General features: G+C 36.1%; 1 protein-coding gene across 1 annotated transcript in view; it reads left to right on the forward strand.

The window, feature by feature from the left end:
• Window positions 1-18,159, forward strand: part of NYAP2 (neuronal tyrosine-phosphorylated phosphoinositide-3-kinase adaptor 2) — a 245,958-nt gene that overhangs the window by 227,083 nt on the left and 716 nt on the right. The gene's annotated exons all lie outside the window — the stretch shown is intronic.

The raw sequence follows: 18,159 nt of genomic DNA on the forward strand, positions 1-18,159 counted from the left end.
CACCCATATCCTTCTGCTTGTCCTTTGTCTTTCTGATTTTCATTCCCCCCACCCCCATATTTTATTTCTGAGTGGTTTATTGGTCTAAACCAATAAGAGCTCAGAGGAAGAAAGTTTGTCATAGTTTTATGAAAGCATGGACTTGTGAAGTTGTGTCAGTTACTTCTTCAGGCTCTTAGAAACTGGGCCCAGAGCAGCATACCAAAAGGGATTCCTCATATTTTCAAAAGTAGTAGGTATGTAATCTCCTTGGACATCTAGCAGTCTTGACTGAGGGAGTCTTTTTTCTTTTTTTTTTAACTTTTTATTTTGTATTGGAGCACAGTTGATTAGCAATGTTGTGTTATTATCAGGTGTACAGCAAAGTGATTCAGTTATACATATACATGTATCTATTCTTTTTCAAATTCTTTTCCCAAGTGAGGTTGTTACAGAAATTGAGCAGGGTCGATTTGAATCAGGAATGGTATGCACTGCCACAAGCTGGAGAGAACCAAGGGTTCTAATAAGGGAGTTGTAGGCAATGAGATCATGAAAGCAGGTGTGGCCATAAGGTCCATATGTTTAAATGCACCAAGTTATGTAGACATAATACTGCTGACAATGGAAGCCCTTTGACATTCTAGGGAGATAAATGCCATGATGAAAGCAGTTCTCTAGGAACAGAAGTCTTATAGCAGCAGTAATTCCCTCTCCATTCTGCTCTTCCTTGCCACTGTCCCCAGCATTATCCCTCTGTTGACTCTCTTTCCTTTCTCTGAAGCCCCCAGCTGAAGGGCATTAGTAAGGCAAATGCTATAGTGACTTGTGAATGAGGGTAGCATAATATGGCTGAGGACAGGGACAATCCCAGAGTCATTTCCACTGTCAACTAAAAAAAGATATTCAGGGCTTCCCTGGTGGCGCAGTGGTTGAGAGTCTGCCTGCCGATGCAGGGGACGCGGGTTCGTGCCCCGGTCCAGGAAGGTCCCACATGCCACGGAGCGGCTGGGCCCATGAGCCATGGCCGCTGAGCCTGTGCGTCCAGAGCCTGTGCTCCGCAACGGGAGAGACCACAACAGTGAGAGGCCCGCGTACAGCAAAAAAAAAAAAAAATATTCACAACCTAAAAGTTGAAAGTTATGTTTTATTTGGTGGGACTTCAAGCCCGGGAGGCAGCATCTCAAGTAACCCTGAGAGAACTGCTCCTCCGAGGAGGTGAGGAGGGAAACCAGGTTATACAGGAGTTTTGCAACAATGGGCAGGTAGTCTGAACATCAAAAGATTATTGTTAATTAAGGAAAACCAGATATCCCGAGTTAAGGAATTTAGTCCTTTTCTATGTATGGGGAGATGCAAGAGTCTGGGCTCACTGAAAGCATTCCTTAGCTATGCACCTCAGCTATCTGGGGCCAGTATCCTGTGCTTTCACAGCCTGAGTTTCCTCAGGGCTCACCGGAGGGAGTGGCTGCCATCTGATGGCTGCTGGATGGCAAGTATTCTTTCCTTCCTGAGTTCCCTTAGGGCTCACCAGCTCACCGTTGGCTGTGGCTGCAATCACCGATGACTGTGACATCCTTTGTTTACCGATATGGCAGAAAATATTCCATTTCTCACCGCCAAGGATTTTATTGCTTTAAGTCTTAGCTTTGATTCCACTTCTGAGCATAAGTTGGTCCTTATGTATAGTGGAGGATGATACTGCAACCCATAATTGATTCTTTGAAAGGTAGGAGCTGAGAGGGCCTGGGATGGAAGAGCCATTTTCTAGGTAATAACTTTCAGGCTGAAAGAGCATATGTTTTTCACAATTAGAGAAGCTTTTTGAGTATTGATTTAGGAAAGGTATTTTTAAATGAGCTGGCATCCTCAATGGTTATAATATGAATTACCATGAAGGATGTCTTCTTGGGCAGTAAGTAAACAGCGTGGGAAGTAGGCGAGAAGAAATTGAGATGGAGAACATGAATTAGGTAGCAAGGAAGGAACCTCTCTATTGAACTCTTGGCTTGTTAGATCATAAGCTGCAAGGAAACTGCTTGCTCTTAAACTGATTTTGGGTTTCTTGTACAAGATGTTCATTTTTTCCTGCCTTTCCATACTCATAACTATTTGGATGAATTTGGCTAAAAGGAAAATGGCCAACTTCTTTTGAAGAAATCCAATTATAATTGGATTAGAGTCCAATTATAAACCCTTGTAATGTTGACCATAAACTAATTGGAGTCCAATTAGTTTATGGTCAACATTACAAGGGTTATTTTGATTACTTGGGGCATAAGTGCTTATTTTGAGTTAGGATAAAAGGCCACAAACTTTAGGTCAACGTGGCTCAGACTTGAAATCACAGAATGAAGGGAAATTTATTTAGATGGTGAAGTAAGGGAGCCACAGACCCCAACGCCTGCAGCTGCCTAGGAGGCATTAGAAATGAGTACTTTCTCACTTTGATAGAATCAACAGGGCAGAAAATATTTTTCTATCAAATGAAAAGTTTTATTCCTAGTGAAATAAAAAATGGCAACTGGCACTTTGCCTCAGCAGTGAATTACATAGAACCAAGCTGAACAGGAAAGACAAGCCTACTTAAAGAGGAGAGAAAACTCAGACCCAGCCAACTGTTGTCTTGTTTCTCTGATTTTTCAAGAGAAGCCAAATTCTAGGTGCTCTTGTCCTGGCCCTCTCCTTTCCCCCCTCTGTTTCTCTCTCTCTCTTCCTATATCATCTAATGATTTTTTTTCACATTGGTTAAAAATTTTAAATATTGTGCATTTTATACAACATACACCTGTGAGCCTGATGCAACCCTGCATTTCACAGTTTGTGCCCTCTGTTCCTTTCTAACCTGAGGCCAAGAGAAGTGAAGTGATTTGCCAGAGCTAGTAAATAGCAAAGCTGGCTTCAGAAGGGAAGTATTATGATCCACAGCTTGTTTCTCATTCTATAACACAGTTAAGCTCCTATTGGGAAATGCATTCTAGTGGAGAAAAAATATATTTTATGTACTTTCTCAGCTCTATTCCAAGATCTGAAAATGATTATTAGCTCTACCAGCGATTTGTAAAGCCTTTTCCTTGAGAATTAGCTTATTCTGCTTGTCTCTGAACCTCCCTCTCTTTTGCTAGATAAAACAAATGTTTATTGAGATGTGACTCTCCCTAATTTATCTGTAGTCAAGTCCATGTGCACTATTAAAAACCAATATTTTGTAATGGAATTAAACTTGAAATTAAATTAATGCTAATGTAAGTGATTAAGAGAATATTCTTAGTGAAAAACATCAATACACTTGTTATAATTGAATTTTATCTTGTAATACCGTTTGTTCCTTGAGGGAATGTCTTTTTAAGGCATTCTACTTAGAAAGTTCTTGCGCATTTAAAAACATAAATTAATTCTGAAACCTGCTCAGAGGTTTTTTTTTCTTTAGTACAAACAATTAGTTTATCAATTAACGGCTGAAATTGTAGTCATTATTAGGTTTAATTGCTGAGGAATATGTTGTGCCTTCTTTATTGGGAAGAAATGTATCACAATTTTTCTGTAGTTTTTTTACTTTCCAAGAGTAAAGAATTCATAATCATAAAATAGTAAAAAGGCTAATTAAGTTATATGTATGTGTATATGTATGTCTATATCTGTATTTATATCTATAGCTATATTTGAAGATTATACATTGCCCTGCCTGAAGACATAGACATAATATTTTTGATATTTGGACGTAAATCAACTTTCCTCTGAAAAGCCTCATCTTGCATTTTGATATAGGAATGTCATATATCATATCACATATCATGTATGCTTATGTTAGATGTCCTTCACAACTTTATGCAGATTTTAATGCAGCAACACCTTAAGGCAAGTTCAGACCCTTGAGAACTGTATCATAAATCAACTCTTTCTCATGCAGTATTATCATTATTTCTCAAAGCTATTGCATTTTCCTGTATCCTTACACAGATGAATCTACTTATTATACCTGTACACATGCTCTGTATACATATATAGAGATGCACATACCATGTCACTCACACCTGGATGGATGGTGCACTATTGGATAGATAGTTTTGTCGTTGTTTTTGATCATAGTCTTTCACCAGAGAACATACGCTAAATCACATACAATTGCCAATTTGCTTTTTGCGTTTGTTCATAAGAGATACCAAGTTAACATCCTATTTTAGCAACTTGCTTTGCATTTAGTTGTCATCTTGTAATATAAAAATGTGATCATTTTAAGGGTTTAAAATCTTCATTTTTCTAGAAGTTGAAATTTTATTCTCCTCTAAAATTCTGCGACAGTGAAAATTTTATAAAATTATGGTTTGATGCAATTAGCGTCTTCTTTCATGGTGGTATGAAAGCCATCCCTGGTCTTTTTCCTTCATGCAGCCTTCCTTGGGCTTTTTATCCTAATGCCACACATTGAGTCAGCCAACACTCCCGTGCAACTCAGTCAGGAGGCACTAAGATCTCACTATACTTGTGAATATACTTGAAGATGCTTAAATATGTGTAGAAGGACAACGATATTGTTTGCTGCCATGAAACTGAGGAAAAGGTGCTTATTGAAATGAACTTGAATTGTGGTTGGTGAAGTAAAATGAAAAATATCTTCAGAGGGACTCCTTTGGTGAAGGACCCAGAGCAGGTAACGTATCCTCAACACACAATTATATGGAAATAGCAATACAACCAGTGAGTAAGTAGTTTGAAAGTGAGATGAGATGGAGGTATTCTTATATAGCAAGAAAAGAACCATTGTTCTTTTTTTTTTTTTTTTAATTTTTTGGGGCGTGCCGTGCAGCTTGCAGGATCTTAGTTCCCCGACCAGGGATTGACCTGCACTCCTGACAATGAACGCGTGGAGTCCTAACCACTGGACCATCAGGGAATCCCCGCATTGTTCTTATTGTTATTGGACTTTATATTATTCACCACGTGGACACATCTCACGATGCTCCATCCTTTAGATGTTTTAGTAATAACTTCTTTAAGAAGGAAGCCAGGAGGGAGGTAAAGTGAAGACAGAGAACTACCTTTGCAATTTAACCGTGGGATATTAAATATAACCAAGTGAAAATACTCTGGGGACTAATGAATATATTCCTGTGGATTAGAGGCAAGGAATCTGAGCTATGGATAGAGGGTCTAACCTGGGGAAGGAGATGATCGTGTTCTGCTCTATTAAAAATTCCCTTTCACACCCAGTATGGAATCAGACTCTTGAGACTGCTAAGTGATCTTTAACCTCTTCTGAGCTTGATTTTTTCATCTGTAATATGGTGATCACAGGGCTATTGTGAGGCTAAAATGAAATGAAGCAGGCTGAGTGTTCACACAGTGCCCTGCCCACTGAGAGGAGATGCTATATGGTTATCACGCCAATGATCTTGATAACAGCAGAGAGTATGGTGTGATGACAATAATAACAAATATAACAAATAACAAGGTCAAAGTTTCATCCCTCCCCCAAAGTTTGGATACTTTATAAATCCTCTAATCTTTCAATCTTTCAGCAGCAAACTTTACCACCTTCATTTGACCCAGCACACTTTCCCATATTATTGGCTATGTGAAGTGAATATGTGAAAAGTACCCTAACAATTGTGTGTGTGTTTCCAGTGTGGGCCACTTTAATCAGAATTAGCTGTGAGACAATCCAGTGTAATGATAAGGGCACAGACTCTAGCGCTTGGTATATTTTGTCTTGAATTCCAATTCTAGTTCTGCCTTCTATTAGCAATATGATACTACACATATTATTTAACCTTTTCAAGTCTCAATTTATCATCTAACAAATAGCAATAAGACATGCTTATGTGGTTATTAAGCTCTAAAGAAATTGATATATGCTAAGTGCCAGTCGTGTGTCTGGAACATGGTTTACGTATAATAAATAATGGTTGCTGCTATTATTACATTGTTGATGTTCTTATGATTATTACTTAGATCGTGACAATCCTTCATTCCAAAGTCACTTGAGCAAAGGTGAATGTAGCTTGCTAACTTATTTCAGAACTTTTATAAAATCATTCAAGGGTGTTTTGAGATCATTCCATGAGATCAATCTAGAATCTCAAGATATGAGACTTTATTAACTTTAGCCTACTATTTTTTCTTCAGTGACATTGTAGACACATATATTCTTTCAGCAAAAGTCTTATCATTTTGGTTTTTGAAACCTATAGCTTTCAATAATTTAATCATACTTGTCTGATATACACATATGTGCACAAATATACATACATATACACACAAATGTATGATCCATACTTTTTTTTTCTTTGCGGTATGTGGGCCTCTCACTGTTGTGGCCTCTCCCGTTGCGGAGCACAGGCTCCGGACGCACAGGCTCAGCGGCCATGGCTCACGGGCCCAGCCGCTCCGCGGCACGTGGGATCTTCCCGGACCGGGGCACGAACCCGTGTCCCCTGCATCGGCAGGCGGACTCTCAACCACAGCACCACCAGGGAAGCCCTGATCCATACTTTTATACACACATACATACATATGTTTCTGACTATATATGAATTGTATGTATGTATATGTATTCATGTGCACGTGTGTATGTGCATATGGTCAGCTCCCAGACAGCTTCAAAACAGACTTAGATTTACTTTTAATGAAATGTAACGATAGATTTTCTTTTAATGAAATGTAATGATTCTTTTAAACATAATTGTTAAATATTTTCCAAAATGAAACACTTTAGAAGACTTTGATATAATATATTGCAACCTGGAAAACATATTTGTCCAATATATGCATCATTTGAAGCTGGAGAATGAAACTATTTTTTTTGTAAAAGACTGTGTGTATATATATGTGTATTCATATAGATTTATGTTTCAAGATAATGATTACGCCAGGGTAATCTGAAGAGAAGTAAAAGTTTTTCACTTAGACATCATTTTCCTTAAGGTAGAACTGATATACATATTCTAATGATTGACAGTTTTATACCAGCTACTACCTCATAAAATGAAATTAAAGTACAGAATTACTTACAGAATTTGAAATATGGCTTAACCACTATGATTGATAAATATGTGCTTGAACAATTGATTAGATATGTGAAAGAAATAAAAGTAGATTCTCACCTTGTGAAAAATTAAAAAGTAAAATTTGTCCTTTTATTGTTTTACCTTTTGTCTCATTTTTCTTATTAAATATATTTTTCTCTTCCTAAGCAATGTACTTTTAGCAACAAAGAAGAGTGTAAACAAATGAAGTAAAAGGTGAATTCATGAATACAATAAAACCATAAACTCTGAAAAACATAAAGAGTTATATTTGTAGGTTACCAAAAAGTCAGGAAATTTAAAGAACAGAAAAATGGAGAAATTTTGAAAAAATTAACTGCTTTTACTACATAAAAATTAGAAACACCTGTTAGTAATAACGTACATGACTAAAGTGTCAAACATTGGAAAGTAATAATATAAATAATGCATAAATACCCTAAATTTTAAAATATATAAATTAGTAAGTAAAACTACCCCTTTATTAGAAAAAAAGAATAAACTAAGGCTATGTGTCAACTCTTCTGTTTTTAAACATCTGTGAAATATCCAAACTCATTCAACTTTCTATTAATGAAAGTAAATTTTGAAATCAAAGGGTTCTTTTAGACATATAAAATGCAGACAAATTTCTTGCTTGTTTGTTTGCTTGTTTCTTTTGGTAACACAACTCAGTGCTAATAAAGATGTGGTATAAGTCCCATACTGCTATGGGAATGGAAAATAGTTTAACTTTTCTGGAAGACAAATAGGCTGTGTCTGTATCAAGAGCCTTAAAATGTTTTGACCCTTTGACTTGAGAATTACTGTTTGAGTGGCTTCCTGAAGAAAAAAAGAATCATAAAATATTGAAACATTATTTACAGCATTTAAGAAATGAAAGCCAATCAAATGTGAGCAATTATAAAATGACTAAATATTCATAATGAATAATTTGTTTTTATTATCATGTCTTGAGAAAAGTATTTAAGACTCTAATAATGAGAAAATTTTGAGGATATAATAATGCTGCATAATCCCAAGTTTAAAAAAGGGTATTTTATACATACATAAGATATCACAATATATATATATGATTTATGTGAGGAATTTACTACGTTTTTTGTATGGTGGTATCACAGATAATTTTTACTTATGATATTATTACCCATATTTTGTATAATAGGTATATTTTACTTTTATAATCAGAAAAATGTAGTGAAAAAGTTTACCTCTCAAACTAGTCACTTTGAAATATTATTTCAATGAAGCTTTAACTATTTAAAACATGGTGGGACTTCTGTGGGAGTACTAACTCAGGATTCTAGGGCTACAAAAATGGTGTGAACAAGATCTGTGCTTTTCAGAAGTTCAGAATCTTGTGCAAAACTTGTAATAAACACATGCATTCATAGCATGGTGTAAGAGGTTGCTGATTTCAGTAATGAATGAATGAATGAGTAGATGGTACTCCAGAAATAAGCAAGCATGGCTGTCAGAGTCATAGAGGATCTCACAATGGATTCTTGCTGCATTTAGCTCAACTTTAAAAGCATATGTGGGATTTCACAGAAAAGATGAGGCCACAGGGAGGAAGAGAGTTCCAGAATGAGGAAACAGCTTGAGCTAAAAATGGGAGCAAGTAGTGTGTCTGTGGTCCCAGTTGAGTTCTGAGTAGTCAGTTATGACTGGCGTATGAAGTAAATGGCTGGGTAGAAAATATTAGCCAGAAAAGACAACATTGAAGCTGACTGTGATGGGCCTGGAGCATTAACTATTTTCTTTAGGTAAAGGGGAACCGTTGAGTTAACATGATTTTGTGGAGGCTTCTCAGGGAGCTCTTGGGCAGAAGTGTGGATGGTGGATGAGAAGTAGCCAATAAATGGAACCTTAGAGGCAATCTTAATAGTCCGGGAACTGAACCAGGAAAATGACTCTGGAAATGTAAAAGATGGTGACAGATTTGAGAAACATTTATGGAATAGCATTAACTGCCTTTTGGGCCATTTGAATGCAGTTGCCTGAGACCCACCTTACCCGGAACCTAGACTCAGAATCTCTAAGTATAATGCCTAAGAATTGATTTTAGCAAATTCCCAAGGGGAGATGGCCACATACTAAAGTTTAGGGAGCATCAGTCTGTCACTTAACCTGAGCCAAAGAGTCAAGGATTCTGAGACCACAGAACTCAAATCCTTGAGACCCCAAGGATTCAAACACCCTAGAGTGTTTTCAGCTGTAGAACACCCAGATTATGGCTCACATGGCAGGGAGGGCTGAGTTTAACGTTAGATGTCTTCTGTGGCTCAAAAATCCCAGGAAGGGCTTCCCTGGTGGCGCAGTGGTTGAGAGTCCACCTGCCGATGCAGGGGACACAGGTTCGTGCCCCGGTCCGGGAAGATCCCACGTGCCGCGGAGCGGCTGGGCCCGTGAGCCATGGCCGCTGAGCCTGCGCGTCCGGAGCCTGTGCTCCGCAACGGGAGAGGCCACAAGAGTGAGAGGCCCACGTACCAAAAAAAAAAAAAAAAAAAATCCCAGGAAATATATTCTTTAACCTTGTACAATTTGGGATATTATTGGATTCAGCTGAGCCAAAGTGAAATCAAATTATTCAATAAATCAAAGATTTCCAAAGCCCCTTTCCTGAAGACACGGAGAGAGCATTGCTCTTCTAGTAATCCATTTGTTTATTCATTCCTTCCTTGCATGAGTATTTATGACATATTTCCTTGTGCTAAAGGATAAGGATGTAAGTATTAAGTATAGAGCCCCTCCTTATCTTCAAAGAACTCACAGTCTACTAGGGATAGAGGAGCCTATATTTTTGTGTCCACCATGAAGTAGATGCTAAATCATTACATGCAATTCCCCCAGCAAACCTGAGGTCTTATTATTTTCATATTACAGATAAAGAACCAAGGTCTCAGGAAGATTATATGACTTGTCCCAGACCTCACAACTAATAAGTGGTAAAACCAGGCCATGATATCCATTTTATCCACCTTATTCTGTCCCCTAAGAAGGAAATCAAACGTGCACACAAAAATAGGATTATTGTTATTACAGACGGATGTGCAGTGTACTGGCAGAACTTGGAAACAGCTGTAATTGCCACTGTTGAGCACAGTAGTTCAGACCAGCCTCTGTCCTTGAAAGTGACTTGTGACCTGGGTCTTGATTATAGGACATCACTCTAAAACTGAAGAGTTAGGTGTTTTCCTCATTTTGCAGGCAGAGAAAAATGAGCAATCTATATTCACTTGAAACTCTACTTATAGCCATGCAATTGTAAGGTTTATTAACTTACAATTTTAATCTTTGTGATGAGCGATTTTTACATAATTGATCATATAAACAAGCACAGATACGTAAAAACAAATATATGGCTTAAAATACCAACATGTGATGTTTCTTATAGTTGATCAGAGATTGTATACTGAGGCAGGTCTTCAGAGCTAGAAAAAGGATGAGGGCTGTATACCCATGATGTCTCATTCAAAAGCAGCTCTGAAATCAAGACATGGTTCTCATTTTAATAATATATCTATATCTCAAAGCTAAATTTAGACCACCTGAAATAAACACTGCAGTTTCAGTGTATACCTCAGGTGTATATCTGTCTAATAATTCTTTCACAAAACATAGGTTCTAAATCAACACTGCTGATAAATGAGGGAGGATTACAAAGGAATAATTTAAAAAAAAACAATCAATAGATCAGAGCTAAAGATGAAAAAAACATAGGCAAAAAACTATGAAAAATGCTAAAGTTATCCCAAGGATGCAATTATTTCAAATACTGTCATAAAAGTTTAAAAGCTAGGAACATTTCAGACATAATATTTAATTCTCATAATATCTCAAGCAAGAATACCAGATAAGTAGCTTGTACAACAACACCAAAGTGAGATTAAAAGCCAGGATCTTTTCCAGGCCCATGGAACTGATAAGTTCCTGCTTTTTTCGTTTTGTCAACTTATGTTATTTTTTTAAAAAAAAATATTGTACATTTATATTATCTTTTTTTTGTTTTGCACACTTACATTATGTAGTTTTTAACTTTTGATATTTCACACTTTTCTGTTGAATTAGCTTCATTCTGGCCTTCATGAAAAAAGAAAAAAATTCATTTAGTGTGGAAGCATCTTCCTGACCTTGAATTTGTAATTTTCAAAGTAGAATAAATGGTATTTATGTCATTGTAAAGTCACATGGATTATTTGACTGTACCTTTTAATATTTACCATAGAAAATACTGTGATGTTGGGTCACCTCTATATGCTCTCAATTATTTTACACAAACACATAGGAAGAGAGAGGTAGATGCATACATAGATACATAGAGTATGTCTTACTCATTCAAAGCAAAAGACATTTTTTTCTTATAATGTATAATGATCAAGGAACATGGATTTGAGCACTTGTTATTTGATAACTAAGTAAAAAAAATTAGTGAATTTGCTGACAAGTGCAGATAATTATAACCCTTCCATCTCTGTGTTATGTCAATTTCAAAAGGTTTATTGAGGGCTTATGTCGTTGACTATGCTATGCAAAGCTGACCTTTTCTTTCCAAAATATAGTTGGAAAAAAAGAAAAGAAATATAATTCACTAACATTATTTTTTAAAAAGTTCTCGAAGCAACTTTTATATTGAAGTTGAATCAACACTGTGACATAGCACAGACAAGCAAATAGCCACTGCAGGGTTATTAAAAGAAAAGGTTGACCTTATATTGAATCTCTTATTTAGAGGATTTAAACCAGATTATCCACTTTATTTCTTTAATTCCAACATGCCTCTTCTTTCTTATGATGATGAAATTGTAAAAATGTGCCCAAATAATTTCTCTAAACTAATTGTCAGAGCTGATTTAAAATCTAAAAGTCTCATCCTTTATGATTCATCTAATGGGCCAAACGATATGAAAAATATTGTAAGTATATATGAATCGATGCTCTTGATTTTGTTTTATAGCCTTTTATATAGTACTAATATTGATATTACCCTTTTGGGTCTTCTATCAGGCATTTTTTTATTTTAAGGGTTAATTGCCTATTTACCTAGTAAGTTAGCAAACTTTTTCTTTAAAGGACCAGACAATAAATATTTTAGGCTTTACAGGCCATGTGGTATCTGTCCCAATGACTGAACTCTACTTGATAGCGTGAAAGCAGCTGTAGTTAATCCATGAACACATGGGCATGTCTGTATGCCAGGTAAAACTTTATATATGCTGACATGTGAATTTCATATAATTTTCACCTGTCATGGAATATTCTTCTTTTGTTTATTTTTCAACTATTTAAAAGCTTAAAACAAAAATTCTTGTTTATGGGCTGTACTAAAACAGGCAATGGACTTTATTTGAGAAGTGTATTATAGTTTGCCAGCCCCTGTCCGTTTTCCTGAAGATATATGTAAACAAGGCATGGTGCTTACGTGTTTATTCTTTATGTACATTTTGTTAGTAAAGAATCAATCTCTTTACACACTAAATGAGAGAGGAAGAACGTTTTCAATGAGAGCAGTAACACCTCTGTCTGACCTGTGACTCCTAAGGACAGGGACAGCAGAGGTGAAAGTGACTTGCTTCCTCCTGTAATTCCTGAAGAATTCGCTCGCCTTTCTCAAATCACACCAGCTGGCCTTCACGCCTGCTCTTCCTTGATGCCCCACTAATGCTACTCGTGCTCTCCTGGAGAAATTTTCTTCAGGGCAAAAGGAAAGTTCAGAGAACTTTGGTAACTCTAGCTTTCTTTTCAGCCAGACTAAAGCTTGTACTCCTCACGCTGGAAATGATGATTTCTTTTTTTTTTTAATTAATTTTTATTGGAGTGTGGTTGATTTACAATGTTGTGTTAGTTTCTGCTGTATAGCAAAGTGAATCAGTTATACATATACATCTATCCACTCTTTTTAAGATTCTTTTCCCATATAGGTCATTACAGAGTTGGAAATGATGACTTCTCATAAAATGGGCTACCCAGGTGGCAGAAATTGGGACAGAGAGAGCAATGGGCAACTGATAGATATTTTTTTCCCCCAAAGCTTCTGAAAATTAGTATTGGTATTGTGTCTATTGTTTAAGAAATTAAATTTGATCCTCAAATCTTCAGACTCACAGCTAAACAATTCCAAAGCCAGTATCACACCTGCTAAAAATCTTTGATGAATTTTTTTTTACGTGCTTACTCATGAGGCATAAAAATCAAAATCAATAGGGATAGGCATGCTTGTATCAGTTTTATTCTCGTATCTTTTTTAATATTTAAATTCTCCATATGATTATTGAAAAGTATTCTTTTCTCTTATGGTTTACACACTTTGAAAAATTGAATACTTTAAATAAACATTATGGAGATTTATTATTGGACAGTCTCACTATTCTTTTGTTTCTTGGATGAAGTATACTCAATATCAGGAAGTACTTCGATTATTTTTTAGAGAAAGTAATTATTGAAGTGGATTGCGACTCCTCATTTATGTTATTCCTGATGCATTGAAAGCTCCATAGATAAGATCATGAACGATGTATGGGACTTCACATTTTTTCAGTTCCAAATATGCATACTATATATAAAGTATATTCAAGTGTACATACTATGTATATATGAATTATGTACATATATATACATATGTACTGTATATAGGAAGTACATACAAGTTCAGAGAGATACATGAATTTTCAAGGTCACACAACAATCAAGATCCCAATCAAGTCATCTAACTCTTCCTTTATACCATGTTGCTTCCATCTAAAGAATGAAAAATACAGTTACTTATTCTTTGGAAAGAATATGGTCCCATCACGTTATTTAGAGTAGTTTTAAATTTACAGAAAAACTGCAAAGAATACACACAGTGTTCCTGTATACCCCACACCCAGTTTCCTCTATTGTTAATATCTTACATTATAATGGTGTTTTTGTCACGACTAATGAATCACTATCGATACATTATTATTAAAACCCATACCTTATTTGAATTTCCTTAGTTTTCATCAGTTTCAGGATTCCTTCCAGTGTACCACATTAATTAATTTCAGTCATCATGTCTCCTTGACCTTCTCTAGACTGTGACGGTTTCTCAGACTTTCCTTATTTTGTATGACCTTGCCAGTTTTGAGGATTACTGGACTGTTTTTTTTTGTTTGTTTGTTTTTTTGTGGTACGCGGGCCTCTCACTGCCGTGGCCTCTCCCGTTGCGGAGCACAGGCTCCGGACGCGCAGGCTCAGCGGCCATGGCTCACGGGCCCAGCCGCTCCGCGGCACGTGGGATCTTCCCGGACCGGGGCACGAACCCGTGTCCCCTGCATCGGCAGGCGGACTCTCAACCACAGCGCCACCAGGGAAGCCCTGGACTGGTATTTTGTACAATGGCTCTCAGTTTGGGTTTATCTGGTGTTTTTCTCATGGTTAGGCTAAGTTATGGTTTGGAGGAGGAAAACCACAGAGGTAAAGTGCCCTTCTTATCACATCATATCAAAGGTGCGTACTGTCAACATCACTTATTACTGCTGATCACCAGGTGTGGCGCAGGTAGTGTTTGACAGGTTTCTTCATGTAAAGTTCCTCTCCTCCTCCTTTCTAGAGTGTACTCTTTGGAAAGAAGTCCTGTGTATAGCCTACGCTTAAGAAATGGTGATTTATGTTTCACCTCCTTGTGGAGGAGCTTCACTTCATTTTTATCTCCATGAAATTAGCCAAGAATATTGCCTCCACTGAATCTTGTTAATAGGAGAATCTTGTCCAAGATATATAAGTGTGTTCATATTAATTGAACAATTATCTTCCAATGCATACTTAACTTGCTTGTGTATTTTTTCTTTCCTTCATGGTTCATGCAATAAATGCATATGGATTAAAGATGAGAAACAGGACACTTGATTAAATAACTAAACTGGAAGAGTTTATTTACTGGGCTTAGTTTCAAATTAGTTGTAAATTGACTCACAGAGTTCTTTCAACTACAGGGTGAAGTGGAATGGAATTTTACAGCTAAATTTAAACTAGATATGAAGAATCTGATGATAAAAAATTGGAAAGTCTAGATAACTTTTATGGGTAGTAGTCTTAACACACTTCATATAATGGCTAAACATGCTATTTGTTATGTCTAAAATAATGAATTAAAGCATAACATCTTACTATCAGAATGAAATAATTTTTGACACATTTTAGGGGGGAGGGATTTGGCTATGTCAATAGGCATGGAAGTAACACTGAGTTTATTTTGGGGAATTAAAAACAATGTATACCCTCCAGAAAGAAATATTCAAAAACATGCGTTATTTAAAAGTAAATATGAAAAGCAGACTTATCTTCCCCAAAATGAATCTCATTCTTCATTCATATCATTGTAACATAATAATAATTTGGGGGCGGGGTATTTTAAATGAGAAAAAAGTTTGATAGCAGATTTTACATGAGAAGATTCTACAGCAGACTTGACAGACTTGTTAAACTTTTTAAAATTAAAAAATTAATTTTCTATCTTCTAACAACCTGTATTTGAATTCTCTTAGAATACCTCACCCTCGTTCACATATTGGGCAATGCTTTCTCATGGAATTTTTACTGACTATATAATTGACCCCCAAAAGAAGATAGTTCAATATTGCAGTCAGTCTGAAAAACAAGGTTGATTTTCTTCTACTAATATTTTGAACCATTATATCTCAATCAAGGGGATATATAACTATTCTAAAATGCAAATGTAAAGAATGTGAAAAACCATATCCCTTTCTTCTTAAATTCCTATTCCTTAGATTTTTAAAGAATGGATTTTTTCTTAATAAATTGACATATATAGCATAAACTAGTAATTGACTGAAAACACATACTTATTCTAGACAATGTAATGCATTTATGAACTGTAATGACAACTATGAAATAAAATGTAATATAATGAAATATATTGGTGACACTGTTGTCAGAGCAATCCAGGAAAATTATTATTTTGCAGTTACATATACTGATTCCCACCCTAAAAGTATTAAAGGAAATTAAGTAATAAGTGATTTAATGTTTGTGTGGACCATGAAAATGTTGAAGTGATGCTGTAAATATCTTACCTTAAAGAAGACTGGAGGTTTTGCGATTTCCTTGCGATGTGTAAAATCCAGTGAGATTTTACTAAGGAGAAAATTATCTTGAGAGTTTTCTGAGATGCAACAAAAACTGTTGTTCAATGACAGTGGCTTCAATTCATTCCTAAAACATTTACTGAAAGCTAAATGACTCTGTGCTGTATGTTGGGGCTACTGTGTTGGATGCGATTTGGGGCCGGCCCTCTGGGAATTCTGTGTTATAAATTCCATTTATAACAGTTTATAGTCACTCAATAAATTTTGCTTGTCTTTCCACCAAAATAGAGTTATTGTATTTTTATTGCTTAGATTATCATGTTAGAAAATACTATAAATCTTTTGAAAATTTTTCAAGCTACTTTGGCAATCTCCTGTTAGGACAAAACTCTGTTGGTTGTTGTCCTAGAACTTCACTTAAAAAGTGAACAGCCATGACCAGGGCCTGGGCTAGGGGCTAGAGGACACCAAAAGGTGTCAAACACAGCCCATCCTTTCAAGAAACTTTGTATCAAGTTAAGCTCATTACATACAAGATATTTATCTAAGAGTATAATCTTCTGGAATCTAAGTCCAAGTCATTGATTTTTTTTGATAAACAATTTTTATTCACTCATAAAGCTGTAAATATATTTGCATTTTTGAGTAGCATCTGGAAATGGTGGTACATACAATAATAGCTCTTATTATAATTTCTATATAATATTCAGGAGATGGAGTTTGCTGTAGTCGCAAGATGATTTACTTTGGAGTCAGGCAGATCTGAGTCTGATATAGACCTGCATCACAGCCAATAACGTATGACTTTGATCTAGTTCCTCAAACTTTCTGGGACTCAGCTTTCTCACTTGTAGTGTGTAGCTAAATCCTAACTTTCAGTGTGGCTGGGAGGATTTAACATAACATATACAGGGTTCTTCGCACATGTTTGGCAAAGAGCAGGTATGGAAAACCGCTGCTGGGTATTTGTCAGTGTGAGAATAATAATTCTTGGGCAATGTTTCACTGTTTTAAAAATGACTTCACCTTCATTATCCAATCTAATTTTTATACTAACTTCTGAAATTAAGATATTATCCATTCAGTCATTCATGTAAAGAAACCAAGAAATGGAAGTGACCAGTGGAAATCTGACACGTCCCGAATTTGAGTCTTTGATTTCTAGCTCAAGATCCTGCCCTCTCCATAAAGAATTAAGAATTGTGAGAATTCAGTTTTGCCTTGTTCACACCAAAGCCTACCTGTTTGGTTTGGACAAGATATGTAAATTCTTGAAGTCTTAGCTTCCTCACCTGTACATTGAAGACATTGTACTGCTATATCTTCCCAATCCTTTCCAGTTTTGCACACACTATGAGAGTCAGGAGAGTGTAGTTGTTAAGAAACAGGTGTTGGAGATAAACTCTTGGATTCAAATCCTGACTCTGCCATTTGTTGGCTCTGTAAGCTTAGGCAAATTACTAAATCTCGTCAAGTCTCATTTTACTCGTCATTATGGGTTAATAAATAGTACTTACTTCAGGGCATCATCTTTGTGAGGAATAAATGCATTAAACTGTGCAAAATACGAAGAAAGGGATCTGGTATAGAATAAGTGTTATACATATAAGTTTTTGCTGATTATTTCCTAAAATTGTGCCATCAAATTTAGTGACTCCAAGTGAGCCATTTGAACTCTTCAAGTCAGAGTAGATCTGCTTAAACAATTAAGTGAAAGCATCACCATCCTGGATTCTTGGCCCAATCACACTGCTGTTCTTGTGACACTGACTCAACTCGCTAGCTCTGTTCTAAAGAACAGTTATTGGTGGACATAGCCACAGACACCTGGGAGCAGTGTTTACCTGTCCAGAAATAGATGTATGTGTATCAATATATAGTCAGCACTGAATCTTCTCCTGGTACCCAACTGAACTGATGAATCTATTTCTTTGAAGTTCTGGAACTATTTGGGATCTGGGTCAGTATGATTGCAGAAGCCAACGATTCTAATTAGACATTTGCTGAAGCACCAAAAAGTATAGCAAAACTGCTTTGCAAAATAATTATTTAAGCATATAAATTCCAAGCATTAGATGCAAATTACA

Source organism: Phocoena phocoena, chromosome 7 (genome assembly GCF_963924675.1).
Source record: "Phocoena phocoena chromosome 7, mPhoPho1.1, whole genome shotgun sequence".
NCBI classification, from domain to species: Eukaryota; Metazoa; Chordata; class Mammalia; order Artiodactyla; family Phocoenidae; genus Phocoena; species Phocoena phocoena.